Genomic DNA, 21,155 nt, shown 5'->3' with positions numbered 1-21,155 from the left:
CATAAGGAGCGCCTCTCTCCCTCCCTGCCCAATGGGAATTTAGGAGTTTCACCTGTTTCAGTTTCAGCTATGATAAGGTTACTCATCATACCAAGAACCAGGAAAGCCTCCACTGAATGAGAAAGAATAACCAACACATGCCAACCCTGAGATGACAAAGATGTTGAATTAGGTGATGAGGATTTTAAAATGGCCATCATAAATAACAATGCTTCAAGGAGGAATTAGAAATAGGGCTTGATACAAATGAAAAAAAAAAAAAAGAAAGTCTCAACAGAGAAATAAAAGAAATAGAGAAAAATTGAAATTTTAAAACTGAAAAATAAAGTAACCCCAAGCCAAACCAAACAAAAAAACAAGCAAAAATTTTACTGAATGGGCTCAGAAGTATGTATGAAGAGAACAGAAGAAAGAATCAATGCGCTTTAAGATGAAGACAATAGAAGTTACCCAACCTGAACATCAGAGAGAAAATAAACAGGAAAGAAGTGAACGGGCCTCAGCTACATTTGAGACTGTAACAAAAGATCTAACGTTTATCTGGTCAGTATCCCAGAAAGAGAGTTAGAGAATGTAGAGTTGGGAGAGGATTAGAAGAAATAGTGGCTGGAAATTTCCCAAATTTGGCAAAAGATATAAACCTAGAGATTCAAGAAGCTGAACAAACCCTAAACAGTATAACCCAGAGACATCTTGGTCAAGACACGTCATTATCAAAGTCCTGAAAGCTAAACACCAAGGAAAAACTTTAAAAGCAGTTAGAGAGAGTTGGTACCTTACCTATAGGGGAAAAGAATTCGAATGACAGAGAATTTCGGATCAGAAACCATGGAAGCTAGAGAAAGTGCCACAACATTTGCAAGCGCTGAAAGAAAATAATTGCCAACTCAGAATTCCATATCTATGGAAAATATCCTCCAGGGATGAAGGTAAATTAAAACCATTTTCAGATGAACAAAAACCAAGAGAATTTGTTGCCAGCAGAACCACCCTAAAATAATGACTTTAAGAAATTTTCAAACAGAAGGGAAATAATATAAGAAGGTACATTGGTACAATGAAAATGGACAATGGGAAGAATAAAAATATGCTCCCTACAACTGATATTCTTTTTTGAGTTTTCTATGTTATATTTGGTGGTTTTCAATGTCTGATGTAGCTCTCGTTGTATGTAGAGGAGATATTTGAGATGATTCCATTATGAATGGGGGAGGAAAAGGGACTTAAGGGGAGTTAAGATTTCTATTTGTCACTTGTACTGTTAAAGTATCAACACGAAAAGTTGTGAAAATTATGTATGTGAAAGAGTGTAGTACTTAGAACAACTACTAAAAAGCTATACATAGAGGCACCTGGGTGGCTCAGTTGGTTAAGCATCCAATTCTTGATCTCGGCTCAGGTCGTGATCTCATGGTTTGTGGTTTCGGGCCCCACATGGGCTCTATGCTGGCAGTGTAGAGCCTGCTTGGGATTCTGTCTCTCCTTGTCTCTGCCCCACCCCCGCTTGTGCTATCTCTCTCAAAATAAGTAAATAAATAAACTTAAAAATAAAAAGCTGTACAGAGAGATACATTCAAAAAGTACTGTAGGTAAATCAAGATAGAATTCTAGAGAAGGTCCAAACACAAAGCAAATGAATAAAGAGAACCATTGAAAATTATTCAAGGAATATTTAAGAAGACAGCGATTTTTCACACGTAATGGAAATGATCAGTCAGGAAATTTCTTTCTTCCTAAAAGTCAGTTGAAGGGTGGTGCATTAAATCACGTGCGAATTTCACCTTAAGAGGGATAGGCAGTAGGTAGGTTTGGAACTGAGGCCACTGAGAGATGGAGGTCAGGCTTATAGGAAGCTGTTAGGGTGAGGTGCTTTGTAAAGGTTGAGAACAACTCTAAGCAATGGAGGAACTGGGTCAGAGAAATGATATAGAAAAGAAGCACCAAAAGGAGATGTAAGCAAGGGAGTTTTGGTTATTTCACATTTTTGCCCAACATGAGCCTTTCATCCAAGTTGGAAGGAAGCTCCTTTTCTATTATTTCTCATATGTCCTGTATGTTCCCTTATATTATCATTTTCTCCTCTCTTAACATTCAAAGGTATTATACATTGAATTGTATTATACACTAAGTAGGTTATTATGGAGGGAGTGTGGGCCAAGCTTTTGTGAACACATTACTTTTTTTGGCTAAATAAGCTTTGAGTTCCAAACAACAGACTCAACACTAGTCTTTTGGACCGCTTTTCTGATGGTTGGAAACAGATGGGTTCTGCTGAGATCGATGCTCAGCACTAATGTTCAGAGAATATCCTCTCATGGGAATTTATCGGAAAGAAGTGAGCATCTATTTTATTTAGCTGATTATAATGGAGAGTCGAACTATGGATACTTTTCACATGAGGCTTCAGTAGCTGCAGTGTTCTGTAATATATTAAAAGAAAGAGTCAAACCTTGATCTTGGGGTCCAGGGTTGGGGTGGAAGCACCCCTTTGCATTGAATGAAGTGGGCCCTTCTCTAGGCTAAGTGTCAAGAGGGAATAGGGAAAGACACATGTACCTCTGTTGAAGATGATTTTTCTTTTAAAACTACACTGCCCACAAAGCATTTTTAGCTTGGGTAAAGTGTACAATGACAGAGAACAGCTATAATTTTCCTTCTCTTTTTCTTTCTTTCTTTACTCCTCCTTCTTCCCTCCTCTTCCTTCCTTTCTTCTAAGGGCAAAGATACAATACCATTTTCCAATCTACTGCTTTAGATCTTGGGCCCAGATTGCCTTTTTGTAACTCTCAACAGGTTGGACTTTATCAGCTACAAAAGGACTTTATGCCTGCAAGCATAATGTGTCCATTTATGTTGAAATCCACTGATTTCCCAGTTGTTGTTAATTACTACTGTTCAGTAAACTCTATTATTCTTTTTACCAGGAAATAATTTTTTTTAAATTAGTTTTCATACGATTGAGATTCTATGTATCAACACGACGATTTCATTCTTAGTTTAGTCTGCTCTCTCTACTTTAATTCTACAGTACTAGAGTGAAAGGTAATAGAGTTAGGAAAACGTGGAATATAAAATATTATTGCTTTTTGTGGCCCTGGAATCATTTAACGAAGCACAAGTTTTAGACACACAGTTCCTATGAACTTACTAAATGAATTTCTTTAGAACATAAACAATCCTTTTGTCCCGCATATCTGAGAAGCCCAAATATGTAATTCGTCAGTCCTAAGTAGTTTCAAAATAGGTATGTTTCTTTCTTTTTTTTTAATTGAAAATAATTTATTGTCAAATTGGTGTCCATAAAATAGGTATGCTTCAAATTGAGTAGGAGAGAGGCATTTTCTCGAATAATGGGTGTGTGCAATTTTGCTTCTTTCAGCATAGAACCAACCCTGTAGAAGAAGTCCCAGGGTGTACCCTTGCGTTGATAGTAATTAACTCCTCAGGTGTTAGGGCCCTGTTGACTTTGAATCAAGTTTGTGATCAAAAAAGGAGCTGGCTATTCAATAATTATGCCAGACCAGACATCTTCACTAGAGGGGCTTGGTCTTGTTTTGTGAGTTATCTTGAGATGAATCGTCCATGATTTTCCTCATTATGTTGTCTTTGAGTGGGCTTGGGCAGTTCAGGCCACAATGTTGAGGAAGTGATTGGCAACACACTCAAATATTTTAAATGGATATTTGGAATGCACCTTTGGGACAAATAACTATTTTCGTATACTTTGAAGAAGTTCACTCAATTCACAATGAATAAGTGCTAAAGGCATTGCACAATTGGGTATAGTTGACCTTTTGCCAAGGGTTATTAATATGGCAGAGAGCTTTGGTAAGGGTGAGGGCTAGGCCTTGGAACTATTGGTAGAACAGTTAAGGAATACGGTAAATTATCACATTACATATTCATGTTTTCATTTAAAAGACACTCCTGCATTTCACATTCCATCTTTGAAATATAAACTTAAAAAAAAAGAAGTTTTGTTGATGGCATTGTAATGGCTTGCCAAAGTGTAAGAAATAGGTCGAACAGGTTCCATCTGTGTCCATTGCACAAGATTCTCTACGCCCTACATTTAGCATATGAAGCGTGGATTTCGTTTTGCTTGTGGATGTGGAGGGAAGTCCTGTAAGAACTAGTAGGAGGGGTTTTTCTTTCCTCATGCCAGTCATTGTAATCTACTTATAGCAATTTTTCCTCACCCAAACCCCACCTAATAAGGTGTCATGTTATGGGTATGATTTATGAATCTGATTTGAGTACTTCCTAAATCAGATGAAGTGGAAAACAAGAGAATTTGTGAGTCAGTGAAGAAGAATTCATTTGCCTATAATACTGTCTCCGTTTAAAAAAATGTTTTTTAAATGTTTATTTATTCTTGAGACAGAGAAAGACAGAGTGTGAGCAAGGGAGGGGCAGAGAGGGAGGGAGTCACAGAATCTGAAGCAGACGCCAGGCTCCAACCTGTCAGCACAGAGTCCGACGCGGGGCTTGAACCCACCAACGAGGAGATGATGACCTGAGCCGAAATCGGATGCTTAACCCACTGAGCCACCCGGGTACCCCTGTAATACTGTCTCTTAATCGAAGTCTTATATTTAAAATGTTGAAATAATGTTGAAGTGATCCACCCTTGTGCTGTAGCTGTCGCTGTAGCCGTGACAAAAGTGGCCCTGACACACGGCTGCTGCTGGGTTAGCAGGAGTAGAGCTACCTGAGCCCAGAGGTAGCGCTGTGCTTCTCACACTTCCCCCTCCCCTGCTGTTGTCAGGAATTTTCTTTATGTTTTCAACAATCCAGACGTGCTTCTTTTCCTGGGGGCAGCCTCCTTGAGTGAGAAATGTAGTGAGAAGTGTGGCTACAGCATTTTGGTTGAAATGTGCTACGAACACAGCCAGATATTTTTTTTCTCTTCCTTCCATAGGATTTGGTATTTGTTTAGTCTTTTAAGGCGAAACCATAACATGGTGTTTGATTTTTTAACCATTACAATACGTGATAAATGAAATGGTGAAAATGTAAATATGTTTGCAGCAGCATGAAACCTTTTAATTTTAAGTAGTAATGAAATTTGTTTTGCGGTCATGGACATATGCAGAGATGGTTGGCAAAGATATTTTGCTTGAGACTCAAGAACCTGATAATAGGTGCAAAATTAAATAAGGTGTATGTCTCATTTGGAACGAGTAAAAGTGAAAGAACTGGGAAAAATTTGATGCAATTAAGCTGATTAAGATGTCGTATCACCTTCTTTTATGTGAAAACCATTTGTTCAAAGAAAGGAAATATTACCCTGTGAAGAGCATGGGCTTCAATGAATATTTATTGAACTGTAATGTCCCATTTGATAAGAGTATCTCTCAACCCTGCTCAGCATTTTAATGATTCTACTGATAGCAGAATCAGCTTTGCTTCTGAAATGTAGCAGGTGATTTGTAATTGTCCAGCCAAAGTTGGAATCAGTTCAGTTAGGACTCCCCCATGTTTATCCAATTGTAAGTAATGTCAAGAGGTGAGATGTTTGATGAAGGGGATATGATTTCTCATCTATGAAATGCTATTCTCATTTGTTCCTTTGGGGACTGTAGCTGTCAAAAGGAAAAAAAAAAAAGACAAGCTGAAAAAAGAAAATCTCTATCCAAAGAGTACCGCAGAAATACCTATTTAACCCAGATTTTAAAGACCATTTTATAATCTTGATTAAAAAATATAAGCACTTCAGCCCTTTCTAGTCAGCCACATAGAGTAAAATATGCTATTGGAGTGATCACCTGGTATTCGGTGAGTAACAAGTCAGTATTGATCACCCCTTATGAGTGCGGTGGCCTGAGAGCTTTTGGGTAGTCACATTTCATGGAAAAAAAACCATTGACTCTTACTTTTTTCCAGTCTCCCATCTATAGCTTTAGCCCCTGGTAGCTCTAGAATATCTTCTGGCTCTCTTAGCTTTCCAATTGTTACAAAATACTTTTGGTGTTCTCTCACAGGTAAACTATTTTATGTTACACAATTTTATGCTTCCAAGATGACACTATATTGACAATAGTAGAAAAAATATTTGTGAAAGTTTTATATACACAGCTCGGTCGCACAATTAGTTTCAATCAAATGCCCTTGGTGTCTGAGCTATAAATTCTATTCTAGAACACTGATAAAGCACGGTTTTGATATCTCATCTAAAAAATGGATTCAGTATTTGGATCCATTTGGAAAGCAGAGGCCTACCTGATTGTTTATAGATAACTGGGTTTTTTTTTTTTTTGTAGTTTTTGTTACTGATGTAAAAGACCACCTAAGCTAATGTTTATTTATCTGGAGGACTTCTTGGCAATTGATTATAAACACACATTTAATTAACAAATGAATCACATGGATTAGATTTATACTGCCAGGGTTTTTTATTTTAATCATTTTCAATTAATAATACAAAGCATTTACAGTTTTATTTAATTCATAGCTGTAGTTTTGAAGGTAAGCTGTGCTGGAAACGATGGTTCAGCTTTTTAACTGGCTTTGGTTTGGTGCAAAGATCAACCCCACAGTAATTTCATCTTGGAAGTGTGTGTGTGTGTGTGTGTGTGTGTGTGTGTGGTGAGGGGGTGGGGAGAGAGGGGGAGAAATATGAAACTCTTCTTATCAGTTGCCTTTTGAATAGCACTCTATTCTAGCCATCAGCAATGACAGTTTTAAAAAAAACATAGAATACCAAAGAAGGAAGACATATGTTCCCTATTTTTATGAATAAGTATTTCAACAACAGAACTCAGTTCTGTTCATGGAAGTAGCTTCTTATACATATCTCTAGGACCATTTAGGTGCTCTAGCAATATATTCTATAACCATAGCCTGGGGTCTTCATCTTCCTAATCCCTGAAAGTTTTCCTTCGTTTTTTCTGTAACTGGGTAAGCCATAAACGCTAAGCATTATTTAAAATATTAATAACATAAAAACCTGCCATTAAATCATTTCTTCTCTGAGTAAGACATGCCTCTCAACAAATGTTTTTGTTAATGTTTATTTATTTATTTTGAGAGAGAGAGAGAGCGAGCGAGCGCGCTTGTGTTGTGCAAGCCGGGGCAGGGTAGACGGGGAGGGAGAGAGAGGATCCCAGCAGGTTCTGTGCTGTCAGCACAGAGCCCAGTGCAGGACTCGAGCCCAAGAACCGTCAGATCATGACCTGAGCCAAAATCAAGTCTCCGGTGTTTAACCGACTGGGCCACCCAGGCACGCCTAAACATTTTTTTTGATTGGATGAGGATACTCAGTGAGCTAGATCCTTCTAATGGGTGATCCACTTTTGAGACAAAAGGGGGCAATTCTGTAAGTTGTAACTCTTTTAGTTTATGAACAAGCCTTGTTTTGGGTATCAAAGCAGTGATTTAATAAAAGTAAATAAACACAACCTCAAAACACCTTCTTGTGCAAACTCTTTATAAGCAATGTGCTAGGCAAAAGATCAAATACACTAAAGGCATTTTATCCCTTCCTGTTAGGAGAGTAACCTAGGAAACAAACAGCATGGGTGTGTCTACTTATTCCCATGCTGTAGTCAAAATCCAAGGACTGACTTCTTTAGAGTAATGCTTGGCCCAGCAGTGAATTCTCTGACAGCCCTGTGATTGGTAAAGGCATCAGGATGAGGCAAAGAATGGAGGCATAGGACATATACCTCATTGGTAGGGGGAGCGTGGCCTCAGGCTGAGGAGGGTGTGATAACTCCGCAGGGCACGGGGGGGTGGGGGGGTGGGAAGAGTTGGGGACGAACAGAACAAGTAACTCTCTGATACTGTTTAAAGGGTTATACAAGAAGCATGGAACCCAGCTGTTCCATACTTTATGAAGGCCAGACAAGAAGGAATGGACTGAACTTGCAGTAAGAATTGACAAAGGAGGTTCTTAAGTACTGGAAACGCGCATGAAAGGCGGTTCTGTACTTGTCCCTTCACACACACATACATGCTCAGCTGTTAATCTCCGTTGACAGAGACCAGGCTGCAAGACCGTTGGAGGCCCTTCACAGTTTTATAGAAAGTCGAAAACTAACTGAATTGGGTTATGTGACTCCGTGAACAAAAAATTCTGGTAAACTCTTCTGCCTTTCCAAACCCAAGGTCTGAAAGTCCTTTCAAAACAGTCAGGATATGTATAGTATCACTGGGAAGATCTTCTTCACAAGCCTGTTACTTTCGTCTATTGTGAGCCAAATAGAGCGTTTCCAGTTACTATGCAGACATCTGGTCATTTGCAATTAGGAGAAGCCATTCACTCAACCATTCTTTTATTCATTTCCTTTTAAAACATCCTTTTGAATGGCTATTTAGCTGATAGTCTGACTAATTTCACTAAAAAAATGAATAAAAATTTCTAAGCGCATGCAATTATGTATACATATATATTTTATAAATTAAGATGATTTTCCTCATTTGTACATCGCTGAGCTCTCCGTCTTAGTCAATGTAGATAAGCCTGGAAAGGAATGGATGAGCATTTAGGATTATATTATATAGAGAGTTTTGTATTTTACTTTGTTAACGCATTGTCTATTTCACCAAAGTGACATTGAAAACAAGATTTTTACTTGGTGGATACTAATTAGTGCTTTTCTCCGCGTTAGAGATTAAGTTGCTTTCATTTTTTTCACTGTAATGAACAGTCCTTAGAATAAAAACTTAGAAGGAGAGTTGCTAAACCAAAGGGTAAGAACATTTTTAATGCTCTTAATGCTGCCAGATTGCTATTCAGAAATTCCATCAAAAGTGCCTGGAAGTGTCTTTTTCATTGCACCTTTACCAGTGTTAACTGTTAACAGCACTCAAGGTTTGGAATAACATTAAATGGTTTCTGATTTGAATGGGATTGATGAAATGATTAATATGTAGACAGGTTATCACAGGCATATGGGACTACCTCCCGAGCTTTTAAATGAAATCAATCCATCAAAAATGTTTTTGATTTCATTCACTCGTGTTCATTCACTAATTTGAGAAATACTAACTAAGTATTCAATAAACTCCTACTATGTGTCAGGCTGTGATCTCTATTAAAAAACTGGGTGGTGAAATTCCTGTGCTGTTCAGGTCACTATAATGTCTTGCCTAGTTTACTGCACCAGCTTTTCTCATGCACTCCCTGGATTCTTTCTTTCTTTTTTAATATTCACCACTGTGATGGTTAATTTTGTGTGTCAGTTTGACTTGGCCATAGGGTGCCCAGGTATTTGGTCAAATGTTATTCTGGTGTTTCTGTGAGGGTGTTTTGGGGTGAGATTAATACTAAATTAGTAGACTGAGTAAAGCAGATTGCTCTTCCTATATGGGTCAGCCTCATCCAATCAGGTGAAGTTACAAACAGGCTGACTACCCCGCTCCACCTCTGAATAAGTGAGACTTCCTCCCACTTAATTACCTTTGGATTATAGCCACACCATTGGCTCTCTTGGTTCTCAGGCCTTCAGACTTGGACTTGAACCATATTACTGGATTTCCCAGGTTTTAGGCCTGCAGACAATGGATTGTGGGACTTTTCAGGCTTCATAATCTCATAAGCCAATTCCTTATAATAAATCTGTTCCTCTGTCTGTCTCTCTCTCTATAAATACACACACACACACACACACACACACACACACACATCTCTCCTATTGGTTGTTTTCTTGGAGAACCTTCATACAACTATGATAGCTAGAGTGATCTCTTTGAGAAAAAAATCAAATAATCCTGCTTTTCCCTGTGGAATTATTCAGTGAGTTCCCTTTGCCTTACAATAAACCTCAAACCTTTTAACATGGTTTCCTTCATGATTTAGCCCCTGCTTTTTAGCCTCACTTCTTTCTCTGTCTCCCTCAGTAAGTGCACTCTATCCTTATTGTAATTTTTATATTCCCGTGAACACTCCATGCTTTGTGACCATGCTGGGCCACCTCTCGTGCTATTCCAGCTTCTTAGTCATGTTCTCTTCTTAGTCTTTTCTCTGCCTCATTTCTGTTCGTCCTTTTTGTCTCAGCTTACACAGGAGGTCTTATAGGAATCTCTTTAAATCTCTTAAATCTACTTAAAGAGCCCCAGCTACTTTTCCCACGAGAGCACTTACTATATGTCATAGTTGCCCACTTCCTTACCTGACGTTGCCGTCGGCATTGAGAGTCCATGAAAGCAGGAATGCTTCTATCATTTTTACTCCAGAATCCGGCTTCTAACATGGTGCCTGCCATAATCTAGGCTCTTAATAGACACTTGAATAAATGAGTAGAGGTATTTGATGAGATTTTAGGGTTTCCTTTATATGCTCTATGATATTGCTGAGGTTGCAGATCAATTGCTTTTTACTTGATGAGCCTGGTAACTCATTGAATACATATGAGTCATGGGGCGCCTGGGTGGCTCAGTTGATTGAGCTTCCGATTTCGTCTTAGGCCATGATCTCGTGTTTGTGGGTTCAAGCTCCTCATCGGCTCTGTGCTGACAGCTCACAGCCTGGAGCCTGCTTCAGATTCTGTGTCTCCCTCTCTCTCTCCCCACTCCTCCTCACTCTCTGTCCCTCTCTGTCTCTCAAAAAAAAAAAAACATTAAAAATTAAAAAAAAAATAGGTATGAGTCATGCCATTGACATTGTTTACAATATTAGACAAATGCAATTCTAGAAGATTAGTCCCCCATCTGGTAGGTGGACTGTTCAGGTACAGTACCCAGTGCATTCTGCTTTACCTGTGACTCCTTTCCTATAACTACGATTTCTATCAGTGATTCTAAACTGGGGACAATTTTTTCCCCCAGAGGACATTTGGCAGCATCTGGAGACATTTTGACTGTCATGGTTTGGGGTTGGAGTGAGGGTCCTGCCGGAGTCTAGTGGTCAGAGGCCAGGGATGCTGCTAATGGTCAACATTGCACAGTGCAACCCCCACAGCAAAGACTCATCAGGCCCAAACTGTCTAGGAGGCCAAGGTTGAGAAACTCTATATAAACCCAGAGAAAGTTTATGAAGAGCAAGCTGTCCCATGTGATGGGTTCACTGTAGTCACTTGATATCTGTGGTCTTTCCAGGATGCTGCATATTATTTGACCATTGAAGGAAAAAAAAACAAAGGCAGGGGACCAGGCAGCCAAATGATGCACTGTATTATTGCATGGGAGCTGTTTTGGTGCTGTATTTTAACTCATTAACATTTAAAAATTGTTATGCAGCAGAAAAATAATTATGTCCTTTTAACTGTTGAAACAGAATCCATTTTTTCCAAGCATACTTTTTTTAAGGGCATATTGCTAAAACACCAACTGTTTTACAAGCACAGTAATCACATTGCGGTTGAGTATATTGTGTTTTGTTAGGACACACTTCATAGTGTGGAAAATGCATTTGAAAGTAATTCTTCTGGGCACAGTTATGGAAAAGAACAAAGGTGTGCTTTAGTTTTGCAAGTGAACAGTAAGCTGCAGAGTGACCCCCTCTGGCAAATGAAACATGCAGTGGTTTCTCCAGGTGGTTTCGGGAAAGTTCAATATCTAGGTCTTTGACCTTCACTCGAAGGAGTGAGGAAGCTAAAGAAAGAAAGCGGGAGATGGAGAACATTTAAGAGGCTCGGAATGCTTCAATCCCTTTCAAGAGAATAGTTTATCCTGTTCCTAATCAGCAGTTCTGTTGGGCCCCTTCGCTTTGCACTTCCGTCACCCAGGAAGGTGCTGCTTGTCGACCTGGTTTCACGGGCCTGCATATCCACATGTGGAATTTCAGGGGGTTTCTGAATCGTTGCAAGTGTGTCCAAGACTGGCGTGCGTGCCAATTTAGAGTTTTTCTCAAGAGATGTGTTCACATCTTTATCGGAATTTCAGAATGACGGTGACTTGAAAGAGTTTGAGACAGCTCTTTAGGAGATGAGCATGTCCTGCTCTAGATGGAGTTTCTACATTTGTGTGTGGAATGTTCAAAATGGAGCTGCTTCATCACTAATGGGGTCTCCAGCTACTCACTGGTCTGTAGAGCTGCTGTGGGATGCCTGCCTGTAAGATTTGCTTTGTGTTGTTTATTCTATTACTACACAAATGGGCCTGGACGATCATAATTTCTACACTGATAGATGACTTCCGGACTTTTATTCTCTGGTTTGCCAAAGGTGAGTTATAACTCACCCAACGCTGCCTTCATCTGATTTTTCCGCCTTGAAGACAACCTCACTTAAATGAACACATAGCTCTCTTATATTGATGTACTGTAATTTAGGATTAAATATAAAGGAAATTTAATAAATACATTTTATTAAAACAAAAGTAATAATAATAAGAAGAAAAAAGAGTAGTGCAACTTTATGTATTCTTCCTACACATGGAAATTCTGGTCTGATCTTGATTACGTTGATGGCCTTGGGCTCATCTGTGTGTTCCTTAAAGGGTTAAAGCTGGTCTCCTTCCAGCTTCGTATGGTCAGGCACACTGCCATCTCTACACATTATCAGCCTGTATGTGGCACAGAGGGGGAGGTGACACTGGCTCCTATAATTTACTTTGGAAACATGCAAATTCGCTTTCTCCTATGAGATAATTACGCAATAACCAGGCATGGATGAATCCTCAGTTTCCCTTTCTTCATAAGTTGCTGGTGTGTCTGACTCTGGATTCTTGTGCAGTTTGAACAGTCACGTTCTCTAGACTGCTTGCATTGGGAGTGGAGCAAGGCAGAAGGGACTGCTGTGTTATTAATAAAATATTTTCCTACCCTCGACATTTCTGTGTTCTTAGGAGAGGATTATGTGATTTAAGTTTGTAGAGTCACAATTCAGTGAGGGCTCCTAGACTCATAAACAGGTAAACTCTGATGATCAGAATAAGGAAAGGTGGCAAACATTTTAAAACAAACTGACAGTAGAAAGGCCCTAAATAATTATATTTTGAAATGGATGCGTTCTACTATGAATAATATTCACTGTATATAGGAAGTACTTATTCAGTGCTAAACTCTGAGGTTTTTTTCTTCATATTAGTTTCTGATTGTAAATCATAGGTTTACAATGTTTGATCTGTGTAGAAATTAAAAAACATAAATATTAAATGATAGTGCTAGTATAGTGTTGTATTTCCTCAATATCTTTTTAAGGAAGGTTCTTGTCAGGATATTGGAAAATCAAATACCATATTATTCAATGTCTAGCATGAAATTGAGAGTTAAATGTGGGTCATCAGCGTAAGAATTTAGATGCAGTCTTTCTTTTAACTTAAATATCTCGAAAAAACACGTAAAACAGGGGGGCCTGGGTGACTCGGTTAAGTTAAGTGTCAGACTTTGGCTCAGGTCAGGATCTCATGGTTGTGAGTTCAAGCCCCACATTGGGCTCTCTGCTGTCAACATGGAGCCTCGTTTGGATCCTCTGTCTCTCTGCCCCTCCCCAGTTCGCTCTCTCTTCCTCTCTCTCAAAACTTAACACAATTTTTAGTCATAAGGGCTGTGGTTCAGAATATTTTATGGGTCATTTAAAGTTTGAGGAGACTTTTGTGTTTAAAAGTGACTTTAGCTTCAGACAACATTGGAGCTCTGGAGAGAGCTCGATCTACTTGTGCAGGTGGGGAAGCACTGGAAGCAGAGGTTAACCCAGGTTATAGTTGCATCGACATTAAGTGACAGGTAGTAATGCTCCACGTTGTCCTGGTTGTTCTACTGGGCATTTCACCAAGTTGGTTAAACAAACGCAATGGGAACCACTCCAAATGATCTACTTAAGGTCAGAACATGCCCTTTTGATGTATAATTTACATCAATGAAAGTAGTATACCAAGAACATACTTATATAATCACATCGTAGCAAGAGTAAAATAGTACTCACAGTCTTTTGTTGGGCTTCATGTTGACTTAAGAACACGTTCTTTCAAGTTGCATTATTCTTAAACTACAACAACCTAAGGAAAACTTTTTTTTTAATTTTAGAAAGAGAGAGAGAGGTTGAGCAGGGGAGAGAGGCAGAGAGAGAGAGAGAGAGAGAGAGAGAGAATCTTTTTTTTTTTTTCAACATTTATTTATTTTTGGGACAGAGAGAAAGCATGAACGGGGGAGGGGCAGAGAGAGAGGGAGACACAGAACCGGAAACAGGCTCCAGACTCTGAGCCATCAGCCCAGAGCCTGACGCGGGGCTCGAACTCACGGGCCGCGAGATCATGACGTGGCTGAAGTCGGACACTTAACCGACTGTGCCACCCAGGCGCCCCGAGAGAGAGAGAATCTTAAACAGGTTCCATGCTTAGTGTGGAGCCCGACACGGGACTTGATCACTCCACCTTGGAATCATGACCTGAGCCTATATCAAGAGTTGGACGCTCAACCAACTGAGCCACCCAGGTGCCCCAGGAAAACATCTTTGAAATATCTTCCTTAATGTTTTAATTCAATAAATTACTTAAGCATTTATTGAGTGCTCCTGATATGTATATGCTACACAGACCATGGTAGCACGTGGACCTTGCTCTCTCACAACTTCCAAAGTAATTGGAGGAGGTAAAACATACGTCATGAAAAACGAAATAAAGCAGCACTTTGATGCACTATTTAAAGTAATGGTCTTTAAGATGACAATGCAAGAAATGGGACAAAGTAAGACACACTTAGTTGCCATGGGATTTCAGAAGATAGAGAGGGAGAGAGCTTTAGGCTATGATAGAGAAGATTTTTTTTTTAGTGTGAGGAGGTAGAATTAGAATTTACTTTTTTTAAGCTTATTTGTTTGTTTTTGAGAAAGAGAGAGAGTGTGTGCATGTATGCATGCCCACGCGCAAGCGGGGAAGGGGCAGAGAGAGAGGGAGAGAGAGAATCCTAAGCAGACAGGCTCCACTCTGTCAGCACGGAGTGACAGTGTCGAGCTGTCCATGGGGCTCGATCTCACGAACCTTGAGATCATGATCTGAGCCAAAATCCAGAACGGGACGCTTAACCGATGGAGTTACCCAGGCGCCCTAGAATTTACTTTTGAAGATTGTGTAGGCTCTTAATATAGGTAAAGTAGAGAACTGAGGCCTTTCCGTTTGAGAACAGCCTGTGCAAATGACACTGCACCGTGTGGTTGGAGGACAGTGAAGAAAGGAATTCAACTGTGGCGAAACATTTGTGAAGTGCATTCAACCGAGGCAGGCTGGATGCGGACTGTAGAAGACCTTGAACGACAAGGTGGGGAGTGTGCAGTTTACCTTCTATTCGATTCTGAGCCACTGAAGATTATTCAAATTTCCTCTGCCTACTGGTGTTCTCTCGGTAACCTTATGCATTGCAATGTCCCTTTTCAGTATTGGGACATAGAGTTGGAGAAAGTACAAAAATTGCTAAATTAAATGAAGTTCGGATTTCATGTCCAGCAAGAAAAAAAACAATGAAATTACTTTTTCCTAATCTAAAGCACTTGATAGCATATCCTTCTCAGGAATGAGCTAACTATGGGTACACTGTTCCTTAGCAATCGCTGTCTAAACACACCAGTCCATTCACCGAGGTCTCTTGTGTACATAGTGCTGGTCGAGGTGTTTGTTTTATCCCACAGTGAACTGCACGTTGCACCTGCCATCAATCACCAGTCATAGGTGTGTCTCTTAATTGCCATTTAAAGGTCTTCTGAATGTGACTTATATGTATTATTTTTCGCCTTTTTTCACAGGCTCTAAACAATTCCTTGTTTAGAGCCAGAAAAGGATGCTGAAGATCGACTACTACATTCTTTTTAGCTTTGCCTTCTAATTTGAAAGAATCAGGAATTGTTGGTGCTACTCAGGATTACAATTCCATTGGTAAGAGCTTGCCGTATATCTCCTTGAAATAGGAGGGTCAGTGTTTTTCTAATGGCAGGGACCAGACGATCTCATCACTTCATGTCTGATGTTTCAAAAACAAGAAGGTAGATCCTACAGATTGAAATTCGATGACTATGAGGTTATTGCTAAGCAAAATTCTAGAGGGACTAATTCAGGAATAGTTTTGAGAGTGTTTAGAAGATGAGCCCTTGATCACTTTCAGCTAATATACTAGAAACAGCTTATCGCAGACTGCTCTTATAGACTGTTTTCCTTTATTCAAATCGTCTTTTCTGAAGTTTGTTTATTCACTTAACAAACATTTATAAGCCCAACTCCATAGTAGGCACAATACTAAGACCTTTCTTTCTAGCTTTCTTGTTCACAAGAGAGGCATGGATCATACCCCTAGGGAGCTTATGTTTCACTAGGAGCAATGAACTCAAAACTCAAAACAAACAAGAACACCCAGCAGAAGGAAGCACTTGAAGACATAAAATAATTTTAAATTGCCGATATGTCTGTGAAGGAACCAAAAGAGGATGAGGAAAATGCTGAGAGACCTATTTGTGTAGGTGCTCAAGATCATTGCTGTAGTGAAAGTTACATGTTATTTAGCATCCTTCTTAGAGTCAGCTGGTTTGTGGTAATAAATAAACTAAAAGGTCTTAGGTTCAACCTAGTAGAAATTTATATCTAGCCCTGGTAATGGTCCTGGATGGTGTTGAGACAGGCAGGGTAGTTCTGCTCTATGCAGTCGCCCAAGGGCCCAGGTTCATTCAATATTAAAGCTCTGTCATCCCATAGAGTAGGGTTTCTTAACCTTGGCACTATTGACTTTATTTGGGGGGGGCTGTCCTATTCATTGTAGGATTTTTAATAGCATCCCTAGCCTCAAATCACTAGAAACCAATAGCCCTCCCCACTGCCTCTTCTTGACAGTCAAAAATGTCTCTAGCCATTTCTAGATGTCCTCGGTGGGGCAAAGTATCCACAGCTCTAAGGCCTCATTATCATTTGCATTCAGCAGGTGGAAGGTGAAAAAACACAGAAGAGGCAGAACCATTCTCTTTGAAGCTCAGATCCAGAAACAGGAGATCATTCTTCCACTTATATTCTTTTGGAGAAACCTAAGTCATGCAGCCACGTCTAACTTAAAGGGAACTGCGCAATATAGTCTAATCATGTGCTCAGCTGCCATCTTGTTATTATGAAAGAAAAAAGTAAAACATTTTGGTGGCTACTACTGGCCTTTGCCACACGTTTCAAAAAATTAACAGCGATACTTATCCCATAGTTTTGGAATCTATGAACTGTTGCTATCAGTGTGTTATGCTTGTGAAATATTTGTGTTATACTTAATGGAGGAACAGTCTTGTCCTTAGATCATCCATTATTCTTGTTTCTTCATAGTTTTAGTGAACAAAGTCACATGTAGGCTACAGGCTTAGTGAAAGTCACTGCAAGCCTAAGGGAGCTCTCCAACGTGTGTGATGTGGCACTCTCACGTTGACTAACATCTTACTTTGAGTAAGTCTGTTTTTTTTTTTTTTCTTCAACGTTTTTTATTTATTTTTGGGACAGAGAGAGACAGAGCATGAACGGGGGAGGGGCAGAGAGAGAGGGAGACACAGAATCGGAAATAGGCTCCAGGCTCCGAGCCATCAGCCCAGAGCCCGACGCGGGGCTCGAACTCCCGGACCGCGAGATCGTGACCTGGCTGAAGTCGGACGCTTAACCGACTGCGCCACACAGGCGCCCCGAGTAAGTCTGGTTTTAACAATTGCGTCTTAAAGATATGTAGAGAAAACAATACTAGCCTAGAGGAAAACAACAAAAAGCACTACAGGAAAAGGAAATAGGCTCACCAAAGGAGATTAAAAAATCACTGGGTAGTTAGCAAGCAGATACCTTTTATTATATAAAGGAGTCATATTTTTTAGAGCTGCAGCTATAAAATTATTCCTCATGGAAAAGTAAACTATAAAACTTACACAAATATTAGAGTCAGTAACTTTTTTTTTGTTAGGTTTGAATGAAGAATTTAAACAGTGTGGCCATAAAATAGTAGTGTACATCATCTCTGAGAAGAGAGAGCAGAAGCAGCAGAAGAAGAAGCAGGAGGAGGAGGAAAAGGAGAAGAAGGAGGAGGGGAAGGAGGAGAGGAGGAAGAGAAGGAGAAAGAAAAGGAAAAAGGAGAGCAGAGTGTCTCTTTTGATAGTATGCTTAGCTATTCATTAAGGCGGGACTGAGATCATTCTTCAGTATTCTCCTCTACCTTCCTAGTATGAACACACATATGGTGACTGAAACTTGAGTTAAACTAGATTCTCCATGCTGGTCTTTGGCCTCTTTCCAGGAAGCTAACTCCACTGAGAAAACAGACTATCCTGAGGGATTTGGTGCAGTTTGTATGCTTCCTAATCAGATTTCTCTGAGTTAGACTTTTCCTTCAAGAAATTCCTCTCCAGATACATTTTTTTTTAATATTAATGGAATCTTATTGTGTTTTTGTCAGGTAGGTTGTAGGACACATTCTTAACTAAACATCTGGTGTCTTTTTCCTAATAAAAAATTAAATTCTGGCTAGAGTGGTTTCATCGTACATTTCCAAAAAAAGATTTCATAACACATATGTTCATATACTCTTGCCCTGGAACGTCAAAATCAACGTCTATTTCACTTTTGATTTAGTATGTTCTCTTTGGCAATTTGCTTGCTCTAGAAGCCTACTTCCCAGATCTGTTCTTTCATCTGGAACTAAGATTCTTATTATGAAACTGTGCTACAGACCCACCATTGGAAAACATCCCTCTTTTGGGTGTAATTTGGCACCTGCAGACAGGCAGAGCAACAGGATGTGACAATTTAGGACGAGAAAACAATGGTATATATTGTACTACAGCAGAGTTCGACATGATAGAAGCAATTTGAAGAGGCCAAATGTAGTTCGCAAAGACACTTGTTCTCTAAGGAGTCAGCACTGATTCTTCCGGATACGCTGGGAGCATGTTTAATTAAAGCAAAAAAATAAATTAATTGTTTTTTTTTTCTTTAAAATGTAACAACTGGTTAGAGTTTTAAAGCTCTTAGTTTCTGGAAGCATGGATACAAGTTAGTTACTAGTGGCAGAGTACAAACTTCAGTGGGTTAGCTTATTTTCTTTTTTTTATTTTTTTTTTTATTAAAAAAAAATTTTTTTTTTCAACGTTTATTTATTTTTGGGACAGAGAGAGACAGAGCATGAACGGGGGAGGGGCAGAGAGAGAGGGAGACACAGAATCGGAAGCAGGCTCCAGGCTCTGAGCCATCAGCACAGAGCCCGACGCCGGGCTCTAACTCACGGACCGCGAGATCGTGACCTGGCTGAAGTCGGACGGTTAGCTTATTTTCCATGCTTTTGCTTACCCAATGATTTTGAAAGCAAAGCAGGACCTTAAATGAAGGCAGAAAACACATGGGGGAAAACTACCTTCCTACTGGTGGGAATACACAGTGATACGAAAGCGCCCAGTTCAAGTGATGGTAGGTCTTTCAGCTCCCTTAGTGCATATTCCACATTTTCTCACTTCCTTCAAGCCCCCAGCCTGTTGCTCTGGGCCGTCCCCAACTCCATATCTTCCCAGTTCGTCTCAAGCTCCCTCAATTTTATGCCCTTGAAAGTCACTTTCTCCCTCTTTCTTGGTTTCTGAGGAAGAAGTGTTTTCCTTTTCTTCCCCCCCCCCCTTTTTTTTTTGGTGTCTTTAATGTTATATTTGGTGCATCTGCCAGAACATTAGCACCTTTAATTTCTGTTTTCAGTGGTCTTCCCCCATCCTACAAGATGGGACGTGGGAGATGACCCAAAGTCCTTCAAGAAAAATTTTCAAGCTATTTTGCCTTCATTCTCGATCTCTTCTTGGAGCTTGCAGCCTCCGACCCTCATCACTCGATCATTCCTTAGTCTTTGCAAATGAACATTTATATGCTACCTTCCTAGACTTTTCATATATCTGTTAACTGACCATCGTTTCATTCTGTTTCCTCTTCTAAATTCTCCCAAGTAGGTGGTTTCCAACCATCAGCTCTTGGCCGTCACCAGTCTCCTTACTTCTCCAGATTGGCAGTATCAGGCACACTCAACTCCTACTTTGAAGTGGATAATTAGTGATGATGCTATTGCCATGCTTATATCTCGGTGGGGATTATACTCCACATTGCCAACTGCGTGCTGCAAATCTCTAAGTGCGGCATGTTCCAAAATCATGAAAATGCAACTTCTGCTCTCTCTCCCTAAACCGCCTCCTATTTTCGACTGTCCCGGTTCTTACATGAAATCAGTCGCTAAATGCTCAGAAGTTTGCTTCTACTACCTCTCCCGTCATCCTCTTCCTTTCTCTTGGCACATTCTTAAAGAAAATTGGTACTCTTTTACCAGTTTTCTAAATAATCTTTATGCCTTCTATATTCTTTTTCTTTAAATTTGTTTTTTTTTTTTTTTTTTTTTTACGGTCATCACATTAAATTCCAAATCATTGTTTCCCATGAAAACTTTCAATGGACCTTCCCTCCATTCAGCGTGTAATTGAAAACCTCTCAGCCTGGCACTGAAGTTGTCCCTTTGTGCTACAGTGGGAAAGAATAATGCTTCTTAAGTGTCCTGAGGAGATTAACTGACCCTCCGTGAAATCAGGGAAACAAAATTTGAGTTGACCAGGACTATTTGCTCTTTTTGTTCATGCGGCATTGTTGTCATAATTTGGCTTTGAAAAACTTTCTAAAACTGTTGGTTGTAGAATTTCACTTGAAATTGATGCCGGTTTGCTACAGCTCTTCAGCGTTTATCATTTTAGTTTGACAAGGTTTCTTCCTATTTGCCCTCAACCACAATCTCATTTTATTGCTACAGTAACTACTTACTTCCGTTTAAAATATAAAAACAAAACATTATCTGCTCCAATTAGGATAGCTGTTTTCATTTGAAATGAAAATTGCGGCTGAGATGATCATTGTCTTTCCAGGAGAATTAACAATGATGAGAGTAATAAGTGATCCTCAGATTATAATCAGATGATTTTTCTACCAGTTACAGTGAATTATGGTTTTGGTAACTGCCATATTGGCATTTAGAGATCCACTAATCCAAAAACTAGAAAGTATTTATGGACGCATACAACCTTCATTGCCTGTTTATTTCGAAAGCAAGTGTTAATGGAGGTCAATTAGAAAAGACAATAATTACTCTCACTTCAATAGCTTCTGCATACCCACCAAATTTCTTAACCAGACAAAACCAAAAATATAACCTGGAAAGGAAGCCCTTCTAAATCAAATTACATGAAGTATTTAATTCATTACGCTTTTTGGTAAATGGGTCATAATATTTGCCTCAAGCTGTCACACCTTGAAAATGTACTTGTCCT

The sequence above is a fragment of the Prionailurus bengalensis genome, chromosome C1 (genome assembly GCF_016509475.1).
Source record: "Prionailurus bengalensis isolate Pbe53 chromosome C1, Fcat_Pben_1.1_paternal_pri, whole genome shotgun sequence".
NCBI classification, from domain to species: domain Eukaryota; kingdom Metazoa; phylum Chordata; class Mammalia; order Carnivora; family Felidae; genus Prionailurus; species Prionailurus bengalensis.
The sequence above is the reverse complement of the archived record's forward strand: the minus strand, read 5'-3'. Positions refer to the sequence as shown.